Raw genomic sequence first — 19918 nt, forward strand, 5'->3', positions numbered from 1 at the left:
AATTTGAGAGGAAAGAAGAGGAGTGGGAGGAAAACTCACTTGACACTAGCATGGAGTGTGCCGGTACTCCAGAGTATAGATGCACATTAAAGAATTATAATCAAGTAAACAACCACAGACCCAACATTCAGTTTAAGAAAAAATAATTCCAGGACTTTGAAAATTACCGAAATATCCTTTCCTCAGTTATTCCTGGAAGAATAATTTCATATGAATCATTTTTATGTCTTCCTTCTTGTTGTGATGAACAGAGATGTGCATGTGTAGCCCCAAATACACTGCTGACTTAGGCCAGTTTTTGAACATTTCTAATTTGATCCGATGGACTCCACATGAAAATTCCCTTGGTTTGAGATCCTGCTTCACTGTACTACTAGGGTGTGTACTGATTTTTTGTTGTCTGTAAAATGCAAACAATGATTGTATGTACTGCACAGCATTGCTGTGGGATTAGATTATATGTATGGTGCCCAGACAAGCACTTGGTAACATGGATTTTATTGTTATTACTGCCACTATTACAATGTTCAGTTACTCAGTGCCCAATATTGTGTTGATACATGTAGCAGTAGCTTATTTGTTTTCACTGCTGTATAATATTCCATTAAATGTGTATGCCACAATTGATGTAGTCTTTTAATGCTGATGGAAGTTTGGATTATATCCAGATTTTGGCTATTATGAGTGTTACTGATTTATAAGAGAATTTCTATAAAGATTTTGTTGTGTAATGATGAGTTTCTCTAGGTTTTTAGGATATATTCCTAAGAGTGGAATGGCAGGATTGTAGGGTATGTGCATATTCAACTTGACTAGGTAATGCCACATCATTTTCTAAAAGTTTTTGACAATTTATCCTCCCACAAAAGTGCCTAAGAGTTGTTCTGTATCCTTACCAACACTTGGTATTGTTTTACCAATCTTGTGCGTGTGACATGCTATCTCTTTTGGGTTTTAATTTCATTTCTTTGATTATGACTGAGGTTGAGTCATAGGGGTTGTTTACATTGTGTAGATATTAATCTTCCCTTGGTTACTGTTGTGGACTGCATGTTTGTGTTTCCCCAAAATTTATATGTTGAAACTCTGTTCCCTAGTGGGATGGTATTAGGAGATAGAGTTTGGGGGAGATAATTGGGTTGAGGTGAGGTCATGACTGTCACTCCCATGGTGGGTTAGCATCCTTGGCAGAGAAAGAGTCTAGCACTCGCCCTTTGTGCTATACAACAAGAAGGCGAGGTTTGCAAGGCAGTGTCCTCACCAGACGCTGAGCATGCCAGCACCTTCATCTTGGATTTCTTGGCCTCCAGAACTGTGAGAAATAAATGTTTGCTACCGAGGCCACCCAGTCTGTGGTTTTCTGCTGTAGTAGCCCATAGTGACTAAGACAATCACTTGTGTTGCAATTGTCCTTTCCTAGTTTGTGGCTTGCTTTGTAAATTGTTTTTGGTATTTTTGGATGAACAGAAGTTCCTAATTCAATTGTGGCTGAATTTATCAAACTTTTCCTTTATGATTAGTGTGATGGTTAATTTTATGTGTCAATGTGACCAGGCCACAAGGTGCCCAGATATTTGGCCAAACACTATTCTGGGTGTGTCTGCGAGGGTGTTTCTGGATGACATTAGCACCTCAACTGGTAGCATGATTGTGGGTGGGCCCCATTCATTCAATTGAGGGCCTCAGTAGGATTCCAGCTGACCATCCTGTGAGGAAGAGGGAATTCCTTCTGCCTACTGCCTTGAATGAGGCCGTTGGTTCTTTCCTGCCTTTGGACTTGATCTGGAAACATGGACTAAGGAAATTTCCGAGTCTCAGAACTGCCCAAATTCAGAACAGAACTATACCATCCAGTTTCCTGCTTCTCAGGCTTATGGAGTAGAATGGCAACTACACCAAAAGCTCTCCTGAGCCTCCAGCTTGTAGACTGTGTGAAGGCTGGGCCCAGGGCATTTGGTGAAGTTCCTTAAGATAAAGGGGTGGATAGAGACTCCCCAGCTCCACCCCTAGATGCAGATCACCTACCTGGGAAATCCTCCTGGGCCATAGAAAACTCATCCTAACTGAGGAAATACCACCATGACGAGTATGCTTCTTGGATTGTAGTCATTATTGTAACAGCCAGCCTCTGGAGGCTCTGTCTACTGCTCCCTTGGGAGCATCTGGCAGCAGTCACTCTGACTACAAATGGACTGCTGCTCTATGTCTGCTCATCAGACTATGGTCTACCTTGGCAGCATTTGTCATATCTTACCTGAGCTGCCTACCTGCCTGCTGTTTCCTTGCAGTGTGTTCAATAAAACTAGCTCTCCCTACTCTCTCCTCTGGTGATTCCATTGCACACAATGATGTCCTCAGTTGGTCCCTTCTCACGATGGGCTTTGGGGTTTGTCAGCTGCCATAAGTATATGAGTTGATTCCTTATAAGCCTTTGCTTCTTTGGAATGCATTTAACATTTGTTTTGCCTTGTTTAGGGAGTCATTTGCTCTCCCAAGCTCCTACAGGGAGAGTCCTTTGTTGCCTTTTGGAAGTCTTACAGTTTTGTACTTCAAACACAATTATTTTTATGTACCTTGAGAACATTTCTGTACATGTTGGGAAATACAGATTACATTTAGTTCTTTGCAGTGTGCCAACCAATCAGTCTGGAGCCTTTACTGAAAAGTCTAATCTTTGTGCACTAAGCTACAATGTATGCTCTTTTGTAAGATAAATTCTATATTCAATTTTGTCAGCTTTTTTTTTTAAGTTTTCTGTTACTATTACAAAATAATTGAAGCTGGGTACTTTACAGAGAAAAGAGATTCATTTACTTCACAATTTTTGTTGGCACAAAAGCATGCTGCTGACTTTTACTTAGCTTTGGTGAGGATCTCATGATGAGGGACAGTGTTTTTAAAGGATTTTATTTATTTATTTGAAAGGCAGAATTACAGAGAGAGAGAGAGAGAGAGAGAGAAAGAGAGAGAAAGAGGAAGAGACAGAGAGAGATCTTCCATCCACTGGTTCACTTCCCAAATGGCCATAACAGCCTGAGCTGGGTTGGTCTAAAGCCGGGAGCCAGGAGCTTCTTCCAGGTATACCATGTGTGTACAGGGGCCCAAGGACTTGGACCACCCTCTGCTGCTTTCCAATGCACGTTAGCAGGGAGCTGGATGGGAAGTGAAGCAGCTGGGACTCACTGGTGCCCATAAGGGATGCTGGCCCTGCAGGTGGCAGTTTTACACATTGTGCCACAGCACCAGCCCCAATAATTTGCTCTTAAAAGAGCTATCTGAAGTCCCCCAATGACCTAGCCACTGCCCATTAGGCCCCAGGTCTAACAAGTTTAACCACCTCAACATCACCACACTGGGGACCAAGCTTCCAGCATGTGAACTTTTGGGGGAATACAGTCAAACCATATCTGAGCTATAACAGTCAAATTTCCTATCCTTGTACTATCTTAGTTATTACAGTTTTATGAAGGAACTTGATAACTGGTAGAGTAAGTCACTCTACCTGATTGTTACTTTCAATGTGTTTTGATTCTTCCAGTTTCTTAAATATTTGAGGGAAATCAACTCACCCAATTCCATAAAAATCTCTGTTGAGATTTTCATCAGTACACTAAATCTACAAAAGTTTATGTAAAATTTACTTCATTGGAATGTTGATTCTTATTATGTGAGAGCATTGAGTAGCTCTTTATTCATTTAAGTTGTTTTAGCATCTTTCAATAATATTTCTCATTTTCTTCATAAAGAACATTTACATGTTTTGTTAGGTTTATTCCTAGGTACTTAATATTTTTTTCCTAGAGTTATAAATTACAGAGTTTAGGGGCCAGTGCTGTGGCGCAGGGGGTTAATGCCCTGGCTTGAAGCGCCAGCATCCCATATGGGTACCAGTTCTAGTCCTGGCTGCTCCTCTTCGGATCCAGCTCTCTGCTGTGGCCTGGGAAAGCAGTGGAAGATGACCCAAGTCCTTGAGCCCCTGCACCCGCACCCGTGTGGGAGACCCGGAGGAGGCTCCTGGCTCCTGGCTTTAGATCTGTACAGCTCCGGCCGTTGTGGCCACCTGGGGAGTGAGCCATTGAATGGAAGACCTGTCTGTCTGTCTGTCTCTCTGCCTCTTCTCTATCTGTGTAACTCTGACTTTCAAATAAATAAATACATTTTAAAAAATTACACAGTTTAAAATTATTGTTATTAATTGTTGGTAGATTTTTAAAATTAATTATAGTTTTAATGATTTTCTACCTGGAATCTTGCTAAACTCTCTTTTAAAATTTGAATAATTTGTTAAATGTTTTGAATTTTGTTTCATATCACCTACGAACAGTAGGAGTTTCTTAGATGATTTAGTTTCTTGTTCTTGCTTTACTGTACTAGTAGACGTTCCATTAATGTTAGCATTAGTCAGCATTCAGTGATGACTAGCAATGGGAGGATCCTGCATCCTTCCTTTTATCTTAAATAAAATGGTTTCAACATTTCACCATGTATTTTAATATTTTCATAGCTATTTTTACTAGTTAAGGAGAATATTCTTCTGTCGTAGTAAAGCAGTAAAATGGCAGCAAACTCCTCCCCAGTCCTGCTCCACAGAGGTGGTGTACGTTCTCCTTCCCTAGAACCGGGGCTGGCCCGTGAACGTTTGACCCCTGAGTACAGTAACAGTGCCCCAGCGCCTGTTCTGGGCTTCCCTTCAGGAGAATGAAAGCTCTCACCACAGTCTCTCGGAGCTTTTAGCCTCCACGTAGAAAACTAACTATCCTGCTTCAAAGATTAGAGAGAGAGAGAGGTCTTGCTGTGGCCAGGCTTCAGGTCATACCTGCTAGGTGAGTGAAGCTGTTTTGTGACTGCCAGCTCTGCCTAGTGGCACCACCAGATAATAACCACTGAGCCCAGCAATGCCATGTAGAGGGATCCCACAGATGAGTTCCGTTTGACTTCTTGACCTACAAACATGTGAGATGTAACTGATTTTTAGAGTAGTCAGTTTTATAGGATTTTAAAAAAAATTTGAGAGGCAGAGTTATAGACAGAGACTGGTTCACTCCTCAAATGGGCACAATGGCCAGAGCTGGGCAGATCCGAAGCCAGGAGCCAGGAGGTACCTCTGGGTCTCCCATGTGGGTGCAGGGGCCCAAGGATTTGGGCCATCCTCTACTGCTTTCCCAGGTGCATTAGCAGGGAGTTGGATCAGAAGTGGAGCAGCTGGGATTCAAACCAGCACCCATATGGGATGCTGGTGTCACAGGCTGGGGCTTTAGCCTGTTGTGCTACAGCACCAGCCCCCTGGTAGTTTTGTAACTGCTGTGCCAAATGCCTGCCCCTGGTTCATGATTATGGTCAGTATACCACACACATTTCCCAATATGGTGACGTGAAGTGGGGGATGGGAGTAGCGGCTACTGAAGGTTTTTGGTCTCCCATGCAGGTGTAGGGGCCCAAGCACTTGGGTCATCTTCCACTGCTTTCCTAGGCCATAGCAGAGAGCTGGATCAGAAGAGCAGCTGCAGTGGCAAGAACTGGCACCCATGCGGGATGTCAGCGCTGCAGATGGAGGCTTAGCCTACCATGCCATAGTACCAGGCCCAATTTCACTGGAATTTATACAGCAACAGATAGCTAGGATAGAATTTGTTATTGGGAATGGAGTACCACAATAAGAGAACCTGAAACGTTGCCTTTGCAACTGGTTGGTGAGCGAAATCAGAAAAAAGATTCCATGAAATGGCTAGGAAAGCTAGAAAGGCCTGGAAGAGGCTGTCGTTGTTGGGGACCCTTGTTTCATAGTGGTGAGGACTTGGGTAACAACACCTGTCCACAGCAGCGAAACAGCAGTATTCAATGAAGTCCTAGATTTCTCTGGGGACATTTCCATGCCAGTTTGCCTCTTACAGCCTGTCACAAATTAAGAGAAAAAGGAGGTAAATCTAGGACAGGAAGAACTGTTAATTATGTAAAGATTTTCAGGTGGCCTCAGAGAGCCTACTCGATAAACAGTAGGATTTGTAAAGTCTTAATAGCCCTTTTCCAAAGCAGTCTCACACAGGATCTGCACTTGAACTTAGCCAAAAGCCTAAGAAGCGATCACAGAGGATGGAAGATAGAGACCAGCATGTCTCAAAAAGATTATGAGTGTTATCTTCTAGCTCATACGGATATCCTATTGAAATTTAGAGAAAATGCACAAAATGTTGAGAGGAAGTGGAGAAAAAAGATACCCTGATACACTGCAGGTGGGGATGTAACTGGAACAACCATTCTGGAAGACAGTATGGAGATTCCTCAGAAATCCAAAATTGAACTCCCATGTGACCCAGCCATCCCAGTCCTGTAATTTACCCAAACAAAATGAAAATCAGCATATGAAAGAGTTAACTGTACCCCCCTTGTTAATAGCAGCTCAACTCACAATAGCTAAGATATGGAATCAACTCAGATGTGCAACTGATAAGTGGGTAAAGAAATTGTGGTGTGTATTTATATATATATGATGAAATACTATTCAACTATACAATGAAATCCAATCATTTGCAACAAAATGGATGCAAGTGGAGATCATTATACTTAGTGAAATAAGCCAGTCCCCAAAAAAGACAAATACTTATTTTCCCTGATTTGTGATAACTAATATACAAAGTACAAAAAATATATATAGCAAAATTGACATTTTGAGATTTGATTATTGTATATATCCCTTGTCTATACTCTTAAGGAACAGTGGTTTTTCTACTTCCTACTTGTTGATTTCTTTATTTAGTGGAGGGTTAGCCTTATAAGTATAAAGTAAGTTGAGGGGCTGATGCTGAGGTACAGCAAGCTAATCCTCTACCTGTGGTGCCGGCATCCCATGTGGGCACTGCTCCTCTTCCAATCTAGCTCTTTATTATGGCCTGGTAAAACAATAGAAGATGGTCTAAGCACTTGAGCCCCTGCACCTATGTGGGAAACCCGGAAGAGGCTCCTGGCTCCTGGCTTCAGACCAGCTCATCTGCGGCCATTGTGACCCTGTGGGGAGTGCACCAGTGGATGGATGACCTCTCTTTCTGTTTGTCCCTCTCATTGTCTGTAGCTCTACTTCTCAAATAAATTAATGAAATATTAAAAAAACATAAAAAATTAAAAGTGAATTGAAAGTATGTTGCTGTAAAAATTAAAAGAAAAATAAGAAAAGGAGGGAGGGAGTTAGGGAGGGATGGTAGGGTGGGAAGTATAATTATGCTCTTAAAACAGTATATATGAAATACATGAAATTTGTTCCCTTTAAATAATGTGATCAAAATAGATTTTTAATGGAAATTGTATTGATAAAGCATTGACGAATAAGATTAAATGAGACAGAAAGAGGACATACTGAAATTAGATCTTAGGTTCTCCGACTTTTTTAAGCAGGAAGACTTGAAAGGCTGTTGAGTTGTAAACTTGGGCAGCTTCTTGTAGAGAGAGAGAAGGAATCTGGATACAGGCACAGAATCGCTCCTGGGGCTGGCACTGTGGTACAGTGGGTTAAGCCACTGCCTGCAGCACCAACATTGGATATGGCACTAGTTTGATCCTGGCTGCTCCAGTTCCCATCCAGCTCCCTGCTAACGTACCTGGGAATGTAGTGGAAGGTGGCTCAAGTATTTGGGCCCCTGCACCCACACGGGAGACCTGGAGGAAGCTTCTGGCTCCTGGCTTTGGCCTGGCCCAGCCCTGGCTGTTGCAGGGAGGCAACCATCAGATGGAAGATCTGTCTCTGTGTCTGCTTCTGACTCTCTGTATTATGCCCTTCAAATAAATAAGTAAATCTTAAAAAAAATAAGAATCATTGCCAAGGAGATTTGGTTGCAAGGGGCAAATAATTTGTCCCTTTGGTTTTGAGATCTTCAGACCAAGAGGAACTGCACTTGAGGAAGTGCATTGTTCTTCAAGTTGTTTGGCTTTTTATTTGTGTCTCTTTGCTCAGGTATGTGCTTTTTATTTATTTTTAGTGCTTATTCTAGGGTTTTCAAGATAAATCTAACATTCCACATAGCGTTTTCCTGTGGGCACGCTTTTTCACTCAGAGTTAGCATTATATCTCTTCATATAAAATATAGAAAACTTCCAGTCATGTGGGTCCATTTACTGGTTTTCTGTTTTTATTCTGTACTTGTATTTATTCTGTTTATGCACATTATGAGCTATATCAAATAATACAATTTTTTGCACTAAATTATATTATTTTTAAGAAACGAGTAAAAGTACATTTTTATTAAGTATTTACTATTTCTAATGATCTTCATTTTTTGGAGGGGGGTAAGGGTTTTTATTTCCTCTCTGATATTTTCTCTTCAGCCTGAAGTATATTGTTTAGCATTTTTTTGTTTATTGTCTGATGACAATGGATTATCTTGAAATTTCTTACAGTTGAAAAGTTTTCACCTTCGTTTTTGAAGAAATTTTACTAGACACATAATTCTGAGTTGATAAATCCTCCCCAGCTGTTTGTGCAATTGGAAGATGTGGTCCCGTCGCCTTCTGGCCCCTGTCGCCCCTGTCATTAAGTGTGGCAAGCCAGTACTTATTGGCATGGATATTCCTCTGTATCTCTTGGGCTACTTTTCTCTGCACATGTTCAAGATTTCATTTTGTTCTTTGGGTTTCAAAACTTTGATCAATAGATACTTCATATGTTATTGTAATAGCCTGATAGGAAATTTCTCATCTTCTTGGGTGTATAAATTTGTACCTTCCATCAAATTGGGAATTTCTCAGCCATTTTTTTATTCAAATATTTTTTTCTGTCCTATTCTTCTCTTGTCTCCTTTCTAGAATTCAATTACATATAGATCCTAGGTCTTTACATAATGCTCCACAGTTCCCTGAAAATCTGTTCAATTTTATGTATAATTATCCTTTATTTCTGTAGATCAGAATGGACTTATCCATTCTGGATTTATCCAGATAAATCCAGATGATTTATCTTATGGCCATTGACTCTTATTATATTCAATGTTCTGTTCAAATTATTCTGTGAATACTTTAATTCAGATAATTTTAGCTTTAAAATCAATGCTATATGTTACATTCATTCTTTTTATTCTTTCTATTTGTCTACTGAGATTTGCTGTATTTAGTTTTACTTTTTTTTTTTTTTTTGACAGGCAGAGTGGACAGTGAGAGAGAGAGAGAAAGGTCTTCCTTTTTGCCGTTGGTTCACCCTCCAATGGCCGCTGCAGCCAGCACATTGTGCCGATCAGAAGCCAGGAGCCAGGCGCTTCTCCTGGTCTCCCATGGGGTGCAGGGCCCAAGCACTTGGGCCATCCTCTACTGCACTCCCGGGCCACAGCAGAGAGCTGGCCTGGAAGAGGGGCAACCGGGACAGAATCCGGCGCCCTGACTGGGACTATAACCCGGGGTGCCGGCGCCACAGGCGGAGGATTGGCCTGTTGAGCCACGGCGCCGGCCTATGTATTTAGTTCTATTATGAGTATATTTACCTTAATGTCATGGAGTAAAGTCACAGTGGTTGCTTAAAGATCTAGTCCACTTATTCTTCAATCTGGAGCCTGTGTCTAATGATTGGTTTCCAGTGATTGACTTTTCCCTTGAATTTTACATATTTTCCTGGTGTATCATAATTTGAGTAACTTTGTATATCCTGTACATTGTGAATATATTGTGATGATTGTTGATTTTGTTATATTCCGTTGAAAAGTATTGGTAGTTTTTTTTAGATGGCAATTAATTTGATCATACTGAAATTGCTTAGTGTGTCTTCTGGAAGCAGCTTAAAACATCGTTTTAGCATAGGATTTGGGGGCTCCTCTCTCTACATTTTCACCTCATTTTTCCAGCTGTTCTTGTTGCCCTAAATTTTTCCTTCTGGTTTCTCTTGAGTAAATTATGTAGGTTTTCATAGTTTTAGCTGCTCAGTGACTGTATGACTATAACTTTTTGTAGGTTGAAAGAAAAAAAAGAAATAAAAATATTTGGCAATTTCACTCTGCTTTGGTCACTAATTCTAGGTTTCAACTATCCTGCAGGATATTCCTACTTCTCTAAAGTCTTCAAATCTTTGTTTCTTAAATATTATCTGTGTGATATAAAAGTTTTATCCATAGGGCAGTCAGTTGGTTGATAGTTTATTCAATTAGAATAGAAGCTCCTTTTTTAGTGGTGTTTATTCTGTTGGTTAATCAATGTAGTCATCAATTTTAACTTCAGTTACTTTTTCCTGTTTTTTTAAAAATTATATTTGATCTTTGAAATCGCTTTTTCCTTGCTAATGCTTCTAAGTTTTAATATTATTTTATCTAATATTTAATAATCTATCAACAACGGTGTATATATAACCAAATGTGCATAATGATTAATAAAAATTTCAATATTGTTTGTGTTAAACATCTTTGGAGAGGTTTTTATTTAACCCAACCTAATTCCTGCAATACTGACTGGTTTTAGTTTCCTGGAGAGTTTGCAAAAATGACTTTTGGGCAAATTAGTGGACAAGGTCTTGGGAATAGGGCTCACCAAAATTGGAGCATAATTGGATGTGTTCTGAATTAGGCATTGGTTACTTGGCAAGAATATTTAATCATCCCTCAGTATCCATTAGGGGTTGGCTCCAGGACCCCTTTGGATGCCAAAACATAGATGCTCAAATTCTTTATATAAAATATAAAGAACTGTATTGTATTTGCATATAACTTATGCATACCATCTTGCGTGTTTTAAATAATTTCTAGGTAACTTATCTAATGCAATATAAATATTAAGTAAATAGCTGTAATTCTGTTTTGTCTAGGGAATAGTCACAAGGGAAAAAATCTATAAATGTTCAGTATAGACAGTTTTTTTTCCCCTGAATATTTGTAACCTGTGAGTGATTGAATTTGTGAATTTAGAAATAACAGCTATAGAGGAGCAACTATTGCATTGAGGAATTGGGCAGCTCAGTGAGGGCAAAAAATTCTTATGCTTTATAAAGTTTGAAATTTCCATACTGAAGAAGAGCATCTGAAATGAAATGGGAGCTCAATAAATGTTTTGAATTTTGGAAGACACTGTGCTAAAGACCTGATATACATTTGATTACTTAATTTTCTTAATAGTGTTTTATTTACTCAGCTCATATTGATTATGTATTCATTGTTATATCTGTCTCATGCAAAAAAATTGGTGAATTTTATTTGCTTATAGTTATTAAAATTGTAAGCAAGGCTATATTTGAGTATAAACATCCTATATCAGAGAGTTATCACTAAATATTTGACTTCGTTGCCATATGATAGAAATAATCAACTATATGTGAGTACTTTGCAAGGCTTTCATTATAGGTACTCATTCAGATTTATCCAAATGTGAAGATATCTGATACTGATGCGTAGGAACTATCACATGGGTTGAAGAGGTGAGCTCATCAGGGCAGGGCCTGCAAATGGAGCAGACAAACATGAAGTACAAGCACTGGAAGAAGTCGAAGGGATCACCCAGTCCAGCTCCCATTGGTTAGTTTCTAAATTTGTCCTGACGTAGGAGCGAGTTACTCGTATAGCATCAATTCTGCTCTGAGCATTGTCTGGATAAAGGGCCTAGAATGAAGTTAAAAATATGAAGGTTAGCCCTTGGGAAAAACAATAGACCATGATAATTATGAAAAGAAATAGAAAAATGTTCTCTGAACCTATGGCGGCCTAATGCAAATGCTAAAGGTGAAATGCAGATAAGCTTTGTCAAATGCCCAATGCAAATGAAGCATTTCTGAGGCTGAGTGGAGCGAACTGTCACTTCTCGTTGGCATGGTTAGAAAAGGCACACTGACAGTTCTCAAAGGAAAAATAATTCAATCTATCAGATTCACACATGGAGAGATTTTGACCACGGATCTTGAGTTAAGACGAGATGCCATTTTCTGTGCTTCACGTTGTCAGCTCTTTTACCAAAGAAAGCCACCCCCATTCATGCTGCTGGAGTTCAAATTTACATAACCTTTAGGAAGGAAAATTTTATGTCAAAAGCTTTAAAAAATATTGTTACCCTTTAGCCTCATATGATACTCCTAGGGATTCATTCTGAGAAACTACCTGAGATGGGACAAATATTTTTCTGTGTGAGTGTTTGTTGTGGGATTAAATCACAAAATGCTAAAAATAGCCCAGTTAAGATGTGACACTAAAGAAGTGACAGTACTTAGACTTGATGGAAGAAACTTCAGTCACTCAAAGGTAGACTATTGCAGATATTTTTGCTACATCCCAGTGTGCGCATCTCTGAAAAATCTGTGTGATTTGGGACAAAGCATCACATAGGAAAGTAATACAGCAGACTGATTGTGGTTGGTGAAATGTTCTAGAAAGAAAGGCATGGAGGACAGATTTCGTATTGATGACGTAAGCCGTGCAGTTGTAGTGGGGAGTGTCAGAGCAAGAGTTCTAATCCCTCTGGTAAAGTGGTGTTAACAATTAGAGCTAAGAGCAAATATCCATTTTTAGTTAGATCAAATAAATACAATTTCTTTTGATATTTTTGAGTGTCTAACAAGCTGAAGCAGAAAAGCCTGCTGACGCACTAACTTTTCATCACTAAGCTAAAACACAGCTGCTCCAAAGCCAGAGGGATTCCAATTCTTCTGACCTCAAGAAAGGAAGCAAGACACAGTACCATTCTCAGATTGGTGAACTAAATCCAAAGAACAACCAATCAGTGGTTGACAATAGTTGTGGTTTAGAATGGGAAAATTAAAATAATTATCATCTCTCCAATTTCACCTTTATTAAAAAGCCATTTGCTTTTTTTCATGTTTTATTTTAATTGATTTTTAACAGATTCAGTATGATTTGTAGATACAAATCTAAGAACAAAATGATATTCCCTTCTTCTGCCCCACTCTTTCTCCTTCCCATCCTCCTTCCTTCTATTTTTGTGTCATTTTTTTTTTTAGTTTCTAACATATTTTACATTTACATCATAGCAAAAAGGTAAAAAACCATTTTCAGTGCATTCTCTAACAATTGAGTACTTGAAAATGGTTTCTTTAATTTCTTTTTTTTTTTAATTTCTTTCTTTTTTTTTTTTTTTTTTGACAGGCAGAGTGGACAGTGAGAGAGAGAAAGGTCTTCCTTCCGTTGGTTCACCCTCCAATGGCCGCTGCGGCCAGTGCACCGTGCTGATCCGAAGTCAGGAGCCAGGTGCTTCTCCTGGTCTCCCATGTGGGTGCAGGGGCCCAAGGATTTGGGCCATCCTCCACTACACTCCCGGGCCACAGCAGAGAGCTGGACTGGAAGAGGAGCAACTGGGACAGAATCCAGCGCCCCGACCGGGACTAGAACCCGGTGTGCTGGCACCGTAGTCGGAGGATTAGCCTAGTGAGCCGTGGCGCCGGCCTCTTTAATTTCTTCAAATAGATTTCCCCTCTTGATTGCTCTAATTGACATTATTTGGTCCATAAGTTATTTTAGTTTATATATGTCTACACACATTCATGCACATGGGTGTATATAGATATGGGGTATCAAATCTTTGCAGCAGTATTATAGATTTTGTTTACTACTTTAATATTTTCACAGAATCTGGAAGTTTGGTCTCTTGTGTAGTAATGAGAGATGGTGGATCTTTTTTTTTTTTTTTTTTTTAAGATTTTATTTATTGAACGGTCTCTGTGAGTGAGATCCCAGTGGAAAGAACGGGCCATCAAAGAAGGAGATACCTTTCTCTGAAGGGAGGAGAGAACTTCCACTTTGACTATGTTCTTGTCTAAATAAGATCTGAGTGGATGAACTCAAAAGGCTTCCATAGCCTTGGCATCTCATGACAAGAGGCTAGGGATATTACTGACACCATAAACAAGAGTGTCAATTTGTTAAGTCAACAATAGGAGTCACTGTGCACTTACTCCTCATGTAGGATCTCTGTCCTTAATGTGTTGTACAATGTGAATTAATGCTGTAACTAGTACTCAAACAGTACTTTACACTTTGTGTTTCTGTGTGGGTTCAAACTGTTGAAATAGTATAGAGTTGATCTTCTTAATAAAGATAATTGGAAATGAATCTTGATGTGAATGGTAGGGGAGAGGGAGCGGGAAAGGGGAGGGTTGCGGGTGGGAGGGAAGTTATGGGGAGGGGGGAGTCATTGTATTCCATAAGCTGTACTTTGGAAATTTATATCTGTTAAATAAAAGTTAAAAAATTTAAAAAAAGATTTTATTTATTTGACAGTTTCAGGCAGTGAGAGAGAGAAAGGTCTTCCATCTGTTGGTTTACTCCCCAGATGGCCGCAATGGCCGGGGCTGCGCCGATCTGGAGCCAGGAGCTTCCTCTGGGTCTCCCACGTGGGTGCAGGGGCTCAAGCACTTGGGCTGTCTTCTACTGCTTTCCCAGGCCACAACAGAGAGCTGAACTGGAAAAGGAGCAACTGGGATTAGAACTGGTGCTGCACATTAGAACTAGTGTGCCACAGAGAAATGGTGGATCTTTAAAAGGTGGAGCCAATAGGAAAGTCATTGAGCACCAGGGATGGAAGTAGCTCTTGTGAGACCATAGTTAGTTCAACAGAGAGTGGGTTTTTGTAAAAAACCAAGGCTGAGTCCTGAGTGGCCCTCTGGCTTCCAGTCTGCCATGTGGTCTCTCCTCTGGCACGTGGGCCCTTCACAATGCCACAGTCCATTTGGTTTCACTATGAGGGTGCCAGTCTTGAAATTTCAGCCTCTAAAACTGTGGACTAGATAAACATATTTTCTTTACAAAGTTACCTAACTTCAGATATTTTATTAAAGTAATGAAAACCAGACTAATGCAAGTCTTTTCCTTAATTAGTACTTTTCAAGGTACAAGTGGAGTTTAAAGCTTTAAAATTGTTAAAGAAAATCTTACTTTTTCTTTTTCTTGTTTAATTCAAAAGACAGAGAAATAAGGAGAGACAGAGACAGATAAAGATCTTCCAACTGCTGGTTCACTCCCCAGCTTCCCTCAACAGCTGGAGCTGGGTCAGGCTGAAACCAGGAGCCAGGAATTCAATCTGGGTCTCCCATGTGGGTGACCGACTTGCTTGAACCATCGCCTCTGCCTCACCTGGGGTGCAATAACAGGAAGCAGGAAATGGACTTGAACCCAGCTACTCTGATATGGGGTATGGGCGCCCCAAGCAGTAGTTACAATGCTGTGCCAAAAGCCTGCCTCAGATCTTTATATCTTTAAATTTGGTTCTGTGTCATTTGTTTAGTCTATGAAAAAGGTAAACATTTTTCAAAAATCATTATTTGTATCATTTAAAAATAAAACATTACATTCTCATGCATTACTATTCCCACCTGATCGTATTGCAGTCTTGGAATCAGCCGTAAACCTGGGACCCATAGTTTATACGGCACACAGAATGAGCTTGTGTGTTATCATCAGGGAAAGGTGAGGAGGCCGCTGTGGTTGGATGGAGTGAACAAGAGGGAGAACAGCAGAAGAGGACCGCAAAGAATTCTGAGGGCCGAACTTGACCGGCACTGGCAGGCCATGATTAGAGTTTGACTTTGACTGTGATGGAGATGGGAGGCCGGGACAGATTTTGAGCAGCGGAGTGACACACAGCCATGATAGGAGCTCAGTCTAGATCTCTGACACGGGTGGCAGGGACCCAACTATGTGAGCCAACAAGGCTTCCTCCCAGGGCTGCATTAGCAGGGAGTAAGAGTTAGGAGCCATTGTTAGGCGTCCAACCCAGGAACTTTGATGTGAGATGCAAGTGTCTTAATTGGCGTCCCAATCACTAGGAAACCCCTCCCCTAGGTGGCGTTTTAAATTCAATCTCTGGTTCCAGATTTTCCATTGCTCCCACTTTTTATGATTCCGTTGACACGCAGGTTCATGGAAGATAATATTTAGGGCATGTCCTGGGAAGACATACTGCTTCTGTGTATCAAGTACATAAGTGAAAACAGTATTTTTAAACTAGGACTTCAGTGGCCTTTGTTGCTGTGTGGCTGTCCAGTACTCCTCTTCTTAATGGGATTGTGATTTCCTTTGAGAAAACCACTTTCTCCTTCCTGGGCCGTGTGGTTTGGGTGGCACCTACCCCCGGCTGAAATGAATTAATTTCAATTTTAGTCAATCAATGTTTCCCGAGTTCTTCCACCGTAACATTTTATTTTTTCAGGGATACTTCTGTAACCCATTATTTGATTGAAAACACCAGTATTGTCCTGGGCAGTCTGATTGAGGGTGTGACCTCTGGAACTGGAGGCCATGCACTGGGCATGGTGTGTCAGTATTGGATGCAACCTGCGGATGATGTCACACAGCAGAGAGTGGAGAGAATGAGAAATTGTGTTCTCTCACTGCCACTGTTTGAACCACTAGATCATGACTCGCCTAAAGGCAGAACTACCTCTGGAGTATTTAGTCACCTGAGTCAATAAACCTGCTTTATTATTCAAATATCGTGTCCCTAAATCTAGGGTCTGTGCTTTAAAATCACATAAGAGATATCTACAGTACAAAAGAGAGATGTAATATAGATGTTAGAGGTGAAACAAAAGGTGTGAAACTGGTATTAAATATTTGGATGGAGTATTCAAAAAGCTGTAGTCACATTTTATTCCAGATAGAAGAAAGTGATACAGCACAAGCTTGAGGAAAGCAAACTGCTACTTATTTAGTCGCTTTTAAGAAAATATCATGCTTTTTACTTTTCGTTTATTGGGATAGCAGTTATTAAAATGGACTGCTAATAAGCCATTGCAGTTTTTATCGCCTGAGAGTTAACCATACTTAACATTCTTTAAAGTGTGTCATGCCTGTATCTTAAAGGAATTGGTTTGAATTGGTGAGATGGTTCAGTATCATGATCCATCTTTGTTTAAGAGATAAACCCTTTTTCTCCTTCCTATAAGTTACTTTACTTTCTGGAAGTGAAGAATAAAGATTCACATGTAAATCTTTCGGTTGGACATGGTGGACTGTCTGTGTAAAATTACCTGCGCTATCTAAAATGATAGCACAGCACAAGGAGTGGAAATTGTTCAAGGGGAAACACTGATGGCAAATGAGAGACATTGACCAGATCTAGAAAGTTGCAAAGCAGATGGAATAATATCAAGATTGGGAAGGACGGGGAACTCTGGGATGGGGATGTACATTGAAAGGATGTAACTTGATACTTCCACTTGGAGAAACAATTTGGAATGGCCTGATAAAATTGAAGGTGCATTTCCACACAGCCCAGAAATTCTACTACTGTGTCTAGGTCCTTGGAAAAATTATTGCTTGCGAGCACCAGAGACATGCCAAGAATGCTCCTAGCCACAGAAACTGAGTCAACTCAACTGTCCATCAATAGTAGAAAGAATTAAAATTGTGGGATATTTATATAAATAAAATGATATAGTAGGAAAAAATGAACTGTGCAGTTCTAACAGCAGCAATATGAAAATATTAAGAGCTTGATGTAATTTATGTTAAAATGGTATAATTCTACTTACATAGTGTTAAAAATCAAGTACAATTAATGAGGAATGGGATGGGAGAGGGAGTAGGAGATGGGATGGTTTGTGGGTGGGATGGTCGTTATGGGGGAAAACGCTATAATCCAAAAGTTGTACTTTCAAAATTTATATTTATTACATAAAACTTTTCTAAAAAAATATATTACCTAGAAAAAGCATGCATGAGGACACTTCAAAAAATTCATGGAGGAATGAATTTAAAGGTAAGTTTACTGTGGTGCAAAAATACGTAGAAATTCATGCATAGTTTTCTGCATACTATGCATTTTCTATGAACTTTTTGAAGATCTTTCATGTATACACAGATTTCAAACTTTTTTGCATAACTTTCTTTTCATTCCATTTTCCACCAACTTTTGAAGCACTCTCAAAGAGTGTATGTGGAGAAAGTAAATGGGAGAGGAAGGCAATGAACAACTGAAACAAATCAAAATGATGGTTATCTCTAGAGAAGAGGAGGATTTAACTGGAGAGGACTTTCCAACAAGTTTCAAAATCTCTCTTTATGAAGGTGAATGGCAGGCAGGTTTTGTTCCTAAAACTAATTGTTGCTATATGCACTTTTCTGTTTCTCTCTCTCCCTCTCTCTCGTGCACACAGACATGCACACACATGCACACATAGAGAAACACATGTGGTAAGTGACATGGGAAAGCCAACAAAAAAATAGGATGATTTCTATTTCAGGACCCCAGTAAAAGCTCTGGAGATGCATCCGATTCTTCCAAAAGCAAGAGTTTGATAAGTAAGAATAAAAATGAGATTAATTGATCTTTAAAAGGAAGACTTAACCCACAGATTTTTTTCCTCCACTCCTGGCGCAACCAGGAATTATGGTTTCCAACTGACCTCCATGCTGGTTCCCTTTATTTAAAAATAGAACTAAATCTTTATTAAGATAAAATGGCTTTCAGAATGGACATGCAGCTAATTGGACATCTGAATGCTACATGCAAGAGATATAGTCAAGCAAAAGGATTTGGAAAGTTTGAGAATTTAATGTCCACCAAGGAAATACCAACACCAAGAGAGCAGGGGTGGGTGTATTAATGTCACATAGCTTGGAATTCAAGATGAAGCTCCTAAAATGAGGAGAGAAGGGTATATTTTTATGGAAGAGCTATAATTCAGTGAAGACAATCTTTATAAGTATCTTTGCACTGAATAATATGGCATCTACATTTAAAATTTTTGTATTATTAGTGTAAGACAAATACATTTAAGTATGTGGGAGGATGTGTGCTATCCTATGCAGATACTACATCTTTTGACATAAGGGTTGGGGTATCTGTAGGTTTTCATGCCCACAGAGGTCCTGGGACTGATCTCCTGTAGTTACTGAGAGATGACCTTATTTACATAGTTTTAAAGTTTTAGAATACGTGTCAAGTTGTACCTGTTGTTTTGTGAACTCTCCAGTAAACGTTGGTTTTGATTGTAGTGTCTAGGTTACTTGTAAATTCAAGCTTCACAGTGATTTTTGGGTCTTCCCCCACAAAACCAGCATGCATTTAAAGAAAGATTAATAATCACACACAGAGCACACCTACACACAATTCAGGAATGTAATAATTAGGAACATAATATAATTTTGGCATAAACCAATCTTTGCTTAGGTAATGTAGATGTCTGAACTTCTCACTTTTACAATCTGGTTTTAATAGTGTTTGCACCACAGGCAAGATTCTTTATATTCTATTAGAAATTTTAGTTTTACTTTGGAGTTTAGTTTTGAAGTATTTGAAATTGTTTTAGTACCATTTTGGTTTCAACGCTATTTTCTTTTTCTGCTGAGATACAAAGTGAGAGTAAAGATATCTATTATTCTCAGATCTTTACTGTCCTTCCTGCCTTACAAGGCTTGCTTCCAACTCTGTGCTCTGAGCAAAACCTATTATGTTTATCTCATATGTTTTCTCAATCAACGATATTCATTTACTGCTTATTGTTTTATAGAAAATTTTTATGTACCTGAGGAATACAAAGAAGTTTAAGATAAGTTTTAACCCTTATTGAGCTTATATTCTAATAGAGGAGAGACAAATACAAAGGGATTTCAAAATATCCATGGAGAAATAAAATTAAAAGATAATGGGAATTTTCCATGAACTTTTTGAAACTCCTGCTTATGTCAAATTGTAAGCAATTATAGATCTTCAATGGCTGGACTACACTTGATTGTCAGCTGAGAAGTTAGAGAGTAATGAGAGAGGGTTTGTTCTGTAATATCAGGTCACAAATTATGTTGAAGTAAAAAGTACTCTATGTGAAAGACCATCTCGTAATATGGGAGGATTTAAAAAAAAGTTTGGTATGTTTTGTTTGCAAGGTGGGGAGGGACACACAGTCACACACACACACACACACACATGCGCATGCACACACACACACTATATCCACCAGTTCACTCCCCAAATGCTAACAAGGAATGGACAGCACTGAGGCTACAGTTGGAAGCTGGGAACT

This window comes from Lepus europaeus, chromosome 8 (assembly GCF_033115175.1).
Source record: "Lepus europaeus isolate LE1 chromosome 8, mLepTim1.pri, whole genome shotgun sequence".
Lineage (NCBI taxonomy): Eukaryota > Metazoa > Chordata > Mammalia > Lagomorpha > Leporidae > Lepus > Lepus europaeus.